The sequence below is a fragment of the Budorcas taxicolor genome, chromosome 5 (assembly GCF_023091745.1).
Source record: "Budorcas taxicolor isolate Tak-1 chromosome 5, Takin1.1, whole genome shotgun sequence".
Classification (NCBI taxonomy): domain Eukaryota; kingdom Metazoa; phylum Chordata; class Mammalia; order Artiodactyla; family Bovidae; genus Budorcas; species Budorcas taxicolor.
Window position 1 is genome coordinate 88,681,363 of NC_068914.1, and position 10,562 is coordinate 88,691,924.

The following is a 10,562-nucleotide window of genomic DNA, read 5'->3' on the forward strand; positions in this document are numbered from 1 at the left end:
CCAACATAAATATCACCCCACTTGGCTGCTACCAATCATTGCTCATTGTAAATGATTAAATTGATTTTCTGATACAAACCAGACTCACTTGAATTTGGGATGCATGAGCCAGTTTTTCTTAGGTCCCAGCCAACCCAGGATAAAGCGAAGACTGAAGATCCAGATTCATAAGGACAGAAAACCCAGAGAATCTAGAAGAGCAACATCTCTGACCATCAATCCATTAGTATTCAATTAGCGATCATATTGTTTAATGAAACATACAGTAAATACTGTAAGATTTAGGGTCAGGGGAAGAACCCTGGACGAGAACTAGTAAGAGACCTAAGGAACACATTTGAATAGATACTGAAGTTTGGGTGCTTCAGCAATTTTTGTGCATTAATAGTGGGCTTTCAATGCCATGCTTTTATGCGATACATACCAATAAAGAGAAGAGAACTCGGTGAGCTGTTCATGGAGCCTCTTGGAAACTGTGCTTAAGGTCGGTTTGACATCACAGACTAATGTTCTGCTTGATCAAGTCTGACCAGTTTTTCTCTTGGTTAAGCGGGCAGTTCTTTTGCTGCTCTGTAACTTCCCAGTGGCGTTGAGCTGCTGTGGCAGCAGTCCCTGACGTGACCACGGACCAAGTGTGCATGTGCCTCTGGGAGCACACTCAGTACAGCCGTGGGCTGTGGACTGTCTGTCCTGACCCCATTCTGACTTGAATTGACTCAACCACTGACATCCCAACATAAAACTCTCACCGTGTCCTTAGCCCAACCTGTTGTACAGAGGGCTCTGTTTTTTAAAACCATTTAATCCCTCTTGTCTCCTTTTAATTTATTAAAAAAAATTTTTATCTATTTTTTTCAGCCATGTCACATGGCTTGAGGGATCCTAGTTCCCCAACCAATGACTGAACCTACATCCTCAGCAGTGTGGAGTACTAACCACTGGACCACCAAGGAACTCCCTGTACTGAGGTCTTGGGTTTTTAAGTTCCACATCTAGTTTTTTCTTCATAGGATAAAAATCCTATGTGAGTGCCCCCAGCAGAAAATTCCAAGGGCATTATTTCTCCCATTAAAAATTTTATGTCATACTTAAACAGAAAATCTGATTCACATGCAATACCAAACATTTTATTACTGTCTAGTCTTTGTCAGTATGAACATGTATATTTTTACAGAGACAAAAGCAAGGTGTATAAGTTTATTTCACATTTTCCACCTTTAGATACACCTCCTGCCTCAATACAGACCAGATTCTTATCATTTACAGGAGGTACAGAGTATTCTAGTGTGTTGACAGAGCAGGATTTGCTTAGCCCTGCCATTCATTGTTGGGTTTTGGTTTGTTTCTAGTTTTTTAATATCATGAGTAAAGCTATTATGTACATCCTTGTCCAAATTGCCCCTCTTTTTTTCTATAACACAGCTTATGACACAGTTCCTCAAGGAAGGATTAATGAGTCAATTGGTGAAAAGCAAGGAATCACTGAAATATTATTAACAATGAAAGGGTATGATCAGATTTTCATCTTTAAAATATGTGCCCAGTGAGGGTAATACATACTACAGAGTGACTGTAAATACTAAGAAGCAGTCAAGAAGCTGAAAGACCAGTAAAGAAGCTCTTCAGGTACAGATTATTATACTGAGAATTTGGAATTTAGAATTATTATACTCAGAAGTCTATCTGTCAAAATCTAATCACAGTTAATTGAAAATTATTGATTAATCCCACACTCCAAGTATTTTTCTTGGGTTCTTATTCTATCTTTGCCTGCTAAGGATGAGGCAGTGCCATAAGAAGCAATGAACTACAACAAATAAATATTCAAACAGACTTATTCTTTATCCAGTGGGTAAATAACCTTCTTTAGGAGCCCAGGCCTACCTCAAAAGAATGGCGATGGCCCACTCTAAAGCCTGACACCTCCTACAATCTGACAAAGAGAAAGGAGACATTATCTAGTCTAGACACCGGCTTAAGGGACAGCTCCTCACATTTCTTGTCTCTCTTTTCATTTTATCCATTGTAATCCTCTTTTTATATTTAAGTCCTATTTTGGTGTCTCTCTTTGTTCTTAAATGCTCAAAATTTCCTGATTTCATCATCTCTTGGCTCTGTTTTCTCATCTGGAAAATGAGAAGGTGATCTTGATGGTCTTGTCGGGTACTTGGAGCTCTGACCTCAGGGGTTCTTTGGTTCTGTCCACTCTCTAGTTGGCAAGGCCCAGTGTCTTGTTGCTTCAATTTCCCCACTGGCTCTTTAAGAACCACTGGCTCTTTAAGGAACTCTTTGTCAGACTATGGCATCCAAATCACGTTAAAACAGGCTAAAAATGCAGATTCCTGGGCTCTAGGCCTGCAGAATCAGAATCTCAGGGGTGGGACTTCTCTGGTGGGCCAGTATTTAACAATCTGCCTTGCAATGCAAGGGACAAGAGTTTGATCCCTGGTCAGGGAACAAAGATTCCAAGTGCCACAACTAAGATTGATGCAGCCAAATAAATAAGTAAGCAAGTAAATATTAAAAAAAAAAAAAAAAAAAGAATCTCGGAAGTAAAGCCTAGGGAAGCAGCTTTTATTTTGTAAAAGACAAATATTTATTCAATACAAATAGTCACTGCCTTAGAACGCCTCCCTCTGTAATTCCCTTCACCTTTCATCTTCCTAGTCATTATCTCTTATTTTTCAAGGTTCTGCCTCTATAACAGGTCAAAACAGTCACATCAGAGTCATTTCAAAAACAGCAGGTTCAAATGATGGGATTGGCAGGCATGAGACACACAAAGGAGGCCTTTTCAATCCCCCTGAATCTCAGTCCTATCTGGTCTGCAACTGCCTACCCTTCAGTCATTAAGGTTGACACTAAATGTGATGTTACAAGACTATCATGGGTTGGATTGTGTCCCCCTCAACCCTAAATTTTTATATCTTGAAGCCCTAACACTCCAGGACCTCAAAATGAGAACTTATTGAAAAATAAGGTCTTTATAGATGTGGTTGGTTAAAAGGAAGTCATATTGAAGTAGGGTGGGTTTCCAACACTATATGGCTGGTGTCTTTATAAAAAAGGGAAATTTAGAAAACAGACAAAATACACAGAGAAAACAACCACGTGAGATCAGGGCGATGTACCTATAAATTAGGGAAAGCCACTGATTGCCACCAACTGCTAGGAGAGAAGGGGACAGAAGGGGACATTCTCTCTCCCTGCCAATATTTTGATCTCATTCTTCTAGCTTCCAGAACTGTAAGACAATAGATTTCTGTTGTTGAGGCATTTGTTTGTGGTACTCAATCGTTGTGTGTGTACTCAATCACTTTATTCGTGTCCAAGTCTTTGTGATTGTAGGACCATAGCCCGCCAGGCTCCTCTGTCCATGGGGTTCTCCAAGCAAGAATACTGAAGTGGGTTGTTGTGCCTTCCTTCAGGGTATCTTCCTGACCCAGGGATTGAACCCACATCTCCTGCATTACAGGCAGATTCTTTACTGCTGAGCCATGGGAGAAGCCCACTTTATCATGGTAGCCCTAGGAAATGAGTGCAGAGACCTTGCTTATGTTCCTGGTTCCTAGTCACAGGAACCAGGCTATCACTTCAGCTACCCTGGGCTAGGACATGCTATCTCATCAGAAAGACAGGAAATTGACTGTATTCAATAGAAAGTGAGTGTTGAATGACGTCTATGTGACCTGTGACGTACTGACTGTTAGCAAAATTATTGTTTACCAAGTGGCTAATAGGGAAGTGCTTTGGGAAATCATAAAGGAATTCCTTGGTAACCAAGACTTATTCTTTTTCACCACCAGGTCGTAGGTGTCTTAAGTTATCCAAAATATGCTGTTAGCATAGATGAATTCCCTGGGTTCCTGTTCAAAGCCAGTGCCTTTAATTGTACATACCAGACTGCATCCCCTCTCATCTAGTCAAGGACATCAATCTAGCATTTTCCCCTTTCTCTTCTAAAGTCCTCAATTTTCTCCTCCCATCAACATGTTATTATTTCTCCCAGCTTAAAAAACAAAACAAAAACACTTTATTTAACCCTACTCCCTCTGTGAACTACCCCTCTCATCTTTCCTCCCCTTTGCAGCAAAACTTCATGAAGGAGTTGCTATAAGCCCTCTCTCTGGTTCCTCTCTTACCATTTTTAATTTTTAGTAAACTTTATCTTAGACATTCAGAAGTGTGCAGAAAATCCTAAGTGCTCAGTTAATCTTCACCAAGTGAACAATCCTGGTAACCAGAACCAGATGAAGAATTAGAAGATCATAAGCACCAAGGACTTCCCTGGTGGTCCAATGCAGGAGGCACGGATTTGATCCTTGCTTGGGGAATTAAGATCCCATGTGCCGGATGGCTCAGCCAAAAGACATTTTTGAAAAAGGAAGACAGTCATCAGCACCCTTGAAGCTCACCTCCTGATCCTTCCCAGTCACCAACCCCAAGGTAACCACTATTCTTACTTCTAGCATCCTAGATTAATTTTCCCATTCTTGAACTTTATACAAATGATGTTATACAGTGTATACTCCTTTGTATCTGGCTTCTTTCTCCTCTACATTCTATTTGTAAAATTAGTCCATGGCATTATGAATAGCAATAGTCCACTCATTCTGACTACTGTAGACCAGAGATTTGCAAACATTTTCTGTAAAGGACAAGATAGTAAATATTTGAGGCTTTGTGGATATGGGGCTTTAGCACAACTATTCAACTCTGCTGCTGTAGCCCACTGAAGCAGCCATGGATATTATGTAAACAAATGGTTGTGTCTCTGTCTCAGTGAAGCTTGATTAAAAAAAAAAAACGAAAACCCTTGTGTTGGATTTGACTCTCAGGCTGTAGCTTACAGACCCCTTCTTAGTCTATAATATTCCCTTGGATGACTATGCTGTAATTTATGTACTCATTCTAATCTTGATGGATGTTTATGGTAATTTCAAGTTTTGGTTATCCTATTTTACACTTCCTCTCTTCTTGTGCTTTTACTTTTTAATTAAAATATTTATTATTTATTCATTTATTTGGTTGCACCAGGTCTTAGTTGCTGCACATCAGATCTTTTAGTTGTGGCATCTGAACTCTTAGTTGTGGCATGTAGGATCTAGCTTCACTGATCAGGGATCGAACCCTGGCCCCCTGCATTGGGAACTCAGAGTCTTGGCCACTGAAAGAAGTGGCTCTTCTTGAGCTTTTAAATCAACTTTATTGAGGTACAATTTATACATAATAAAATGCACCCATTTATTTGTACACATATTCCAATCTAGATTTTTCTCCTCACTCCAGTAAAATGTTTGTTAGCAAAATCACCAATGATCTCCATGTTGGTAAATCCAATGATCATTCCCAGTCCTCATCTTACTTGACTTTTCAACAGCATTTGACACAGTTGGTGTCAGCTATGACATACATACTTCATGTCATGACAACTCCATGACATATTCTCTTCACTTGATTTCCAGAATTCAGCATTTACGTTACCCTCCTACCTCTTGGTTATTCCATCTTGCTCTCCATTTTTTAACCCTATTTTTCTCCCAATCCCTTAATGCTGGAGTATTAAGCTTAAAGGCCTACTCTTTGGACCTCTTCTCTATACATATAATTTCCTTTGTGATCTAATCTAGCCTTTGACTTTAAATATGTCTGTGCACCAGCAACTCCACATCTATTTCCATTTATCTCCAGCATTTTTCCTGTGACCTCCACAATTATATCTCCAACAACCTGCCCCATATGCAGTCTTTTCCATCTTAATGGTTGCAAGTCATCTGACTTGTCTTTTTCTTTCTTTCTTACATACCACATCTAATCCATAGCAATTCCAACTGTCTCTACCCTTAAATTCTACCCCAAATATTACTATTTCTCACCACCTCCACTGTTACAATCTGATCCCTGCCAGCATCCTTTCTTCTTGATAACTGAATTGCATTCTATCTGGTTTTCCAATTTCTACTGTTACAATCAACTTGCAACATAGCAGTCAAAGTGATCTGGTTATAACATAACAGAGAGCATGTCACTTTGCTCAAAACTCTTCTAATAGAGTTCCATCTCATTCAGAGTAAAAATCCTACAGTGTGAAATATCCTAAAAGTGGCCTACACACTCTCACATGATCAGGTCCTTGCTACTTTTCTCCATCTTTAACAGTCCATCCCCCCTGCTCCACACCACGCCTTGCCAACTGCTCTACCATCCTAGCTTCCTACTATTCTTTAGACATACTGGGCACACTCCTGCCTTCCTGTCCCTTTTGCCTGCTATGCTCTTTCCCCAGATGTCCATAAGGCTAATCCTTTCAACTCCTTCAAGTCTGCTCAAATGTTGTCTTCTTAAGATGGTCTACCCTAACCATTCTATTTAAAATTGCAACCATCCCTCAACACTTTCAATCCTTCTTATTCTGCTCTCCTTTCTTTTTCTATAACACTGAAAGCTTCTTCATCTACACCATATTTACTTATTAATGAATAAGTCTACTGCTATTCATCTATCTCCCCACATTAGAGTACAAGTCCCATGCAGGCATGAATCTATGTTTTTCTCACTGATGTATTTCAATCTCCAAGAACAGTGCTTATCATACAGTAGTTATTCAATAAATATTTGCTGAATGAATGAATGAAAGATTAAGAAAATGGGCATTTATATTTCTTTCAAAAAAGCATTAGTCTTGTTTTTTTGGTGCAAATTCTCATCCTGGATTGAAAGCTAAGGGACTCATCTGTCAAGTTCCCAGAGAGTGGTTTGGCAATTATATCAACTACAAGCAGGTCCTCTTAGGTCGATAGACACCTGAGGCTATTTATTTTATTGGTGAAAGCTTGGTGTGAGAGCATTTTTGGTCCAGTTCACGAAAACAGCAGTGTTCTAACCAGCAGCTCCAATAAATCTTACACATTCTTGAGCCCATAAGTCCTGGCCTCCTGCCTCTCTACACATCCATTCATCCAAGTAAGAAGAACCTCTTGTTGGAGCACACAGGGGCACTTGATTAGTATGAGCTATGGGAAGGAGCACAATCTTCTTTCCTTTCTGCCCTGAGGATAAGACTTTAGAGCAACCAACTCTTTGCTCAGGACACACAGACTGTGATGAGAAAGACTTTATACCTCTCTCCACATATACCAGATGGTTTATGACCCACTGTCCAGAAACAGATAAAGTTAACACACAGAGCCCTTCACTGATATCATCTTATTCCAAGGCAATTTGTGTTTACTTCTGGGATTGGCAGTTACTATATGGCCATCAGAGTCTTAATAGAAATAGTAGGCTGAGAGATGGTTCATTCAAAATAATGTGTTTCCTGTAATAATTTTCTGATTCCAATCTTCCTATGCCTCTTGCTCATCATTTGCCCCAATAAATACACTAGCAGGTTCTTATAGCTGAGACTATGGCTTATCAATTTGGCTGCAAAGTATAGTAGTTAAGGGCATGAACTCTGAAACCAGTCTGTGTGGGTCAAGTCCTAGCATTAGTGGCAGCCATATAGGCCTAGGAAACTTATTTAACCTCTTTGTGCTTTTATTTTCTGGACTATAAAATAGTAATACAGCCTGAAATTGTTGTAAGGATAAAATGTGTTGAAATATGTAAATCACTTAGAACAATATCAGATACATAGGAAGTATAATTGACATACATATATATGTGTGTGTAATACACATAAAATATATCTATAAATATATGTATAATATAAATATATATTCTTAAATGTGTATATGTACGTATACATGTATGTATAATAATTTATAATTTAGAAGCATTTTGTGACTTGGCAAGGTGACAGAAATTATCCTAGATTGTCTTTCAGTGTAACTTTTGCATTGGAATCAAGAATGAACCAGCTGTTTGGTAAAAAGGCTCTAACAAAACAATAAGGAGAAAAATCAGTGACTCTGTGTGTATACTTCAAGAACACATTTTTGCCTTCCAGCAGGACTGGGCCAATACCATAAAACATACTCTCCAGCAGACATTCTGGAAGGGAGACCTCAGGGAACTGGGGATTTTATGTGACATCACCAAGGAGTGAAGGAGGAGAAATAGTGGCAAAGTTTGGGACAAATTTTTAGTTTGCACCCCCATCCCCCAAAATGAATATTAAATCTTTGTGATTATCATATTCATTCTTGAGTACTGTAAGCTTAGTCTTTATTGCCATTCATATGTTGAAGCCCTAGGCTCCCAGTGTGATTATACTTGGAGAAAGGGCTTTTAGGAGATAATTAAGGTTAAATGAGGTCATAGGTTGGGGTCCTAATCTGACAGAATTGGTGGTCTTATAAGAAGAGGGCTTCCCAGGTGGCTCAGTGGTAAAGAATCCACCTGCCAATGCAGGAAACGTTCCATCTCTGGGTTGGGAAGATTCTCCAGGGAAGATCCCCTGGAGAAGGAAATGACAACCCACTCCAGTATTCTTGTCTGAGAAATGCCATGGACAGAGGAGCCTAGTGGGGTCACATAGGGTTCATGGGGTCACAAAGAGTCAGACACGACTTAGTAACTAAAAAACAGCAACATAATGAGAGGGATAGAGGGGCTTCCCTGCTGGCTCAGTGGTAAAGAATCCGCCTGCCAACGCAGGGGACACAGGTTTGATCCCTGATCGGGGAGAATCCTACATGCCACAGAGCAACTAAGGGTGTGCACAGCGACTAAGCCTTGCTCTAGAGCCTTTGCTCTGCAACAAGAGAGGCCACCTCAGTGAGAATCCCGGGCACCACAGCTGGGGGGTAGCCCTCACTTACCACAACTAGAAAAAAGCCTGTGCAGCAACGAAGACCCAGCACAGCCAAAGATAAATAAACAAAATTTTAAAAAGAAAAAAAGGATAGAAATCTCTCTCTCTCTGTGTGTGCACCCACCAAAGAAAGTCTTTGTGAGAACACAGCAGAGGAGGTGGTCATGTGCAAGCCAGGAAGAGGGCCCTCATTAGGAATTTAATGGGTCCACACCTTGATCTTGGCCTTCCCAGCCTCCAGAATTGTGAGAGATAAATTTTTGATGTTGAGATCACATAGTCTATAGCTTTTTGTCATGGCAGCCTGAGCAGACTAAGACAGGTTGAAACAGGAAGCATGCCCGAATGGTCTCTGATGATGGAGGTTTAGAGCTGGGACTCATGGAGCAGCATAAGGAGCCCCCGTCACCGGGGCAGCCATTCTTGGTCACAGAGCTTCCCAGACAGGGATGATCTATAGGCTCATGGAGAAATAAAACAAAGGCTCAGCATGGATTGGATTGTTGCCTACTGTTTATTTAGTATTTACGTTTCCTGGTTGAGTCTATTTGTCACTGTCCAATACACAGTGACACCAAGCTCTTCTTGGCCTCCTTCTGGCTAGCCCATTCCCATGGGACTTTGGCTCCAACCAAGTGTAGCCGAAGTAGCAGGGTTTGTTTCACCTGGCAAGAAATAGAATAGCTTTGTGCAGAACAAACTGCAAATGGCCTATTTCTCAGAAAGGGGCTGTGGGCTTAAAAGGCATTTATGAGATTCAAGGGTTTCTTCTTAGTGTAGAGCCTGGACCTTTCTATAACAGAGCTTGAACACCCCATCCTATAATACTTGTACCAGTTTTCTGGGACTGCTGTAAAAAGCAGCATAAACTGAGTGGCTTTAAACCAACATGAATTTATTCTCAACATGAATCAGCCATAGGTATACATATGTCCCCTCCCTCTTGAACTTCCCTCCCATCTCCCTCCCCATCCCACCCCTCTAGGTTGATACAGAGCCCCTGTTTGAGTTCCCTCATGTCGAGGTTTGACAGAGAACAACAGAATTCTGTAAAGCAATTATCCTTCAATTAAAAAACAAATAAATTAGAAAAAACATTTATTCTCTCACCGTTCTGGAGGCCAGAAGTCTGAAATCAAGGTATCAGCAGGGCTATACTCCCTTTGAAGGATCTCAGGAAGAATTTCTGTTTCTTCAAACTTTTGGTGATCTCAGGCATTCCTTGGCCTGTGGCAGCGTAACTCTGGTCTCTGCCCACCGTCATTTCAACATGGACTTCTCTGTGTGTATTTCTTGTGTCCTATTGTATTCTCATGAAAACCCCAGTCACCACTATTATCTAGCCCAAAAACCTCATCTTAATTAATTATATCTTCAAAGATCCTATTTCCATATAAGGACACGTTCTGAAGTGCTGGGTAGGTGTGATGTTTTTTGGAGGGGGAAGCTATTAAATCCACTGTGTTGCTTTAGCTAAGATTCTTTAGTTTCAAATTACAGAAAAATGCTTGAGCCATAATATGTAAAAAAAAAAAAAAAAAAGGATTTTATCTGTAGGACACAGGAGTGTTTTACAGAAGCAGTGAAATAGTCAGGCCTCAGCAGGAAGATCCCAGAGCTGTGCAGCTATCAGAAGTATTAACCTGTGTCTTCTCATCACGGTTTCTCCCTTCCTATCAGCCTTATTCTCTCTCTAGACAAGAGAGAGAATCTCTACTTCTCCATACTCTCAGCAGGTAGCCTATGGCCAACCTAGTACTCCAGAGGTGATATTTCTGTTCAGATGACCATTTCTAATTGGATA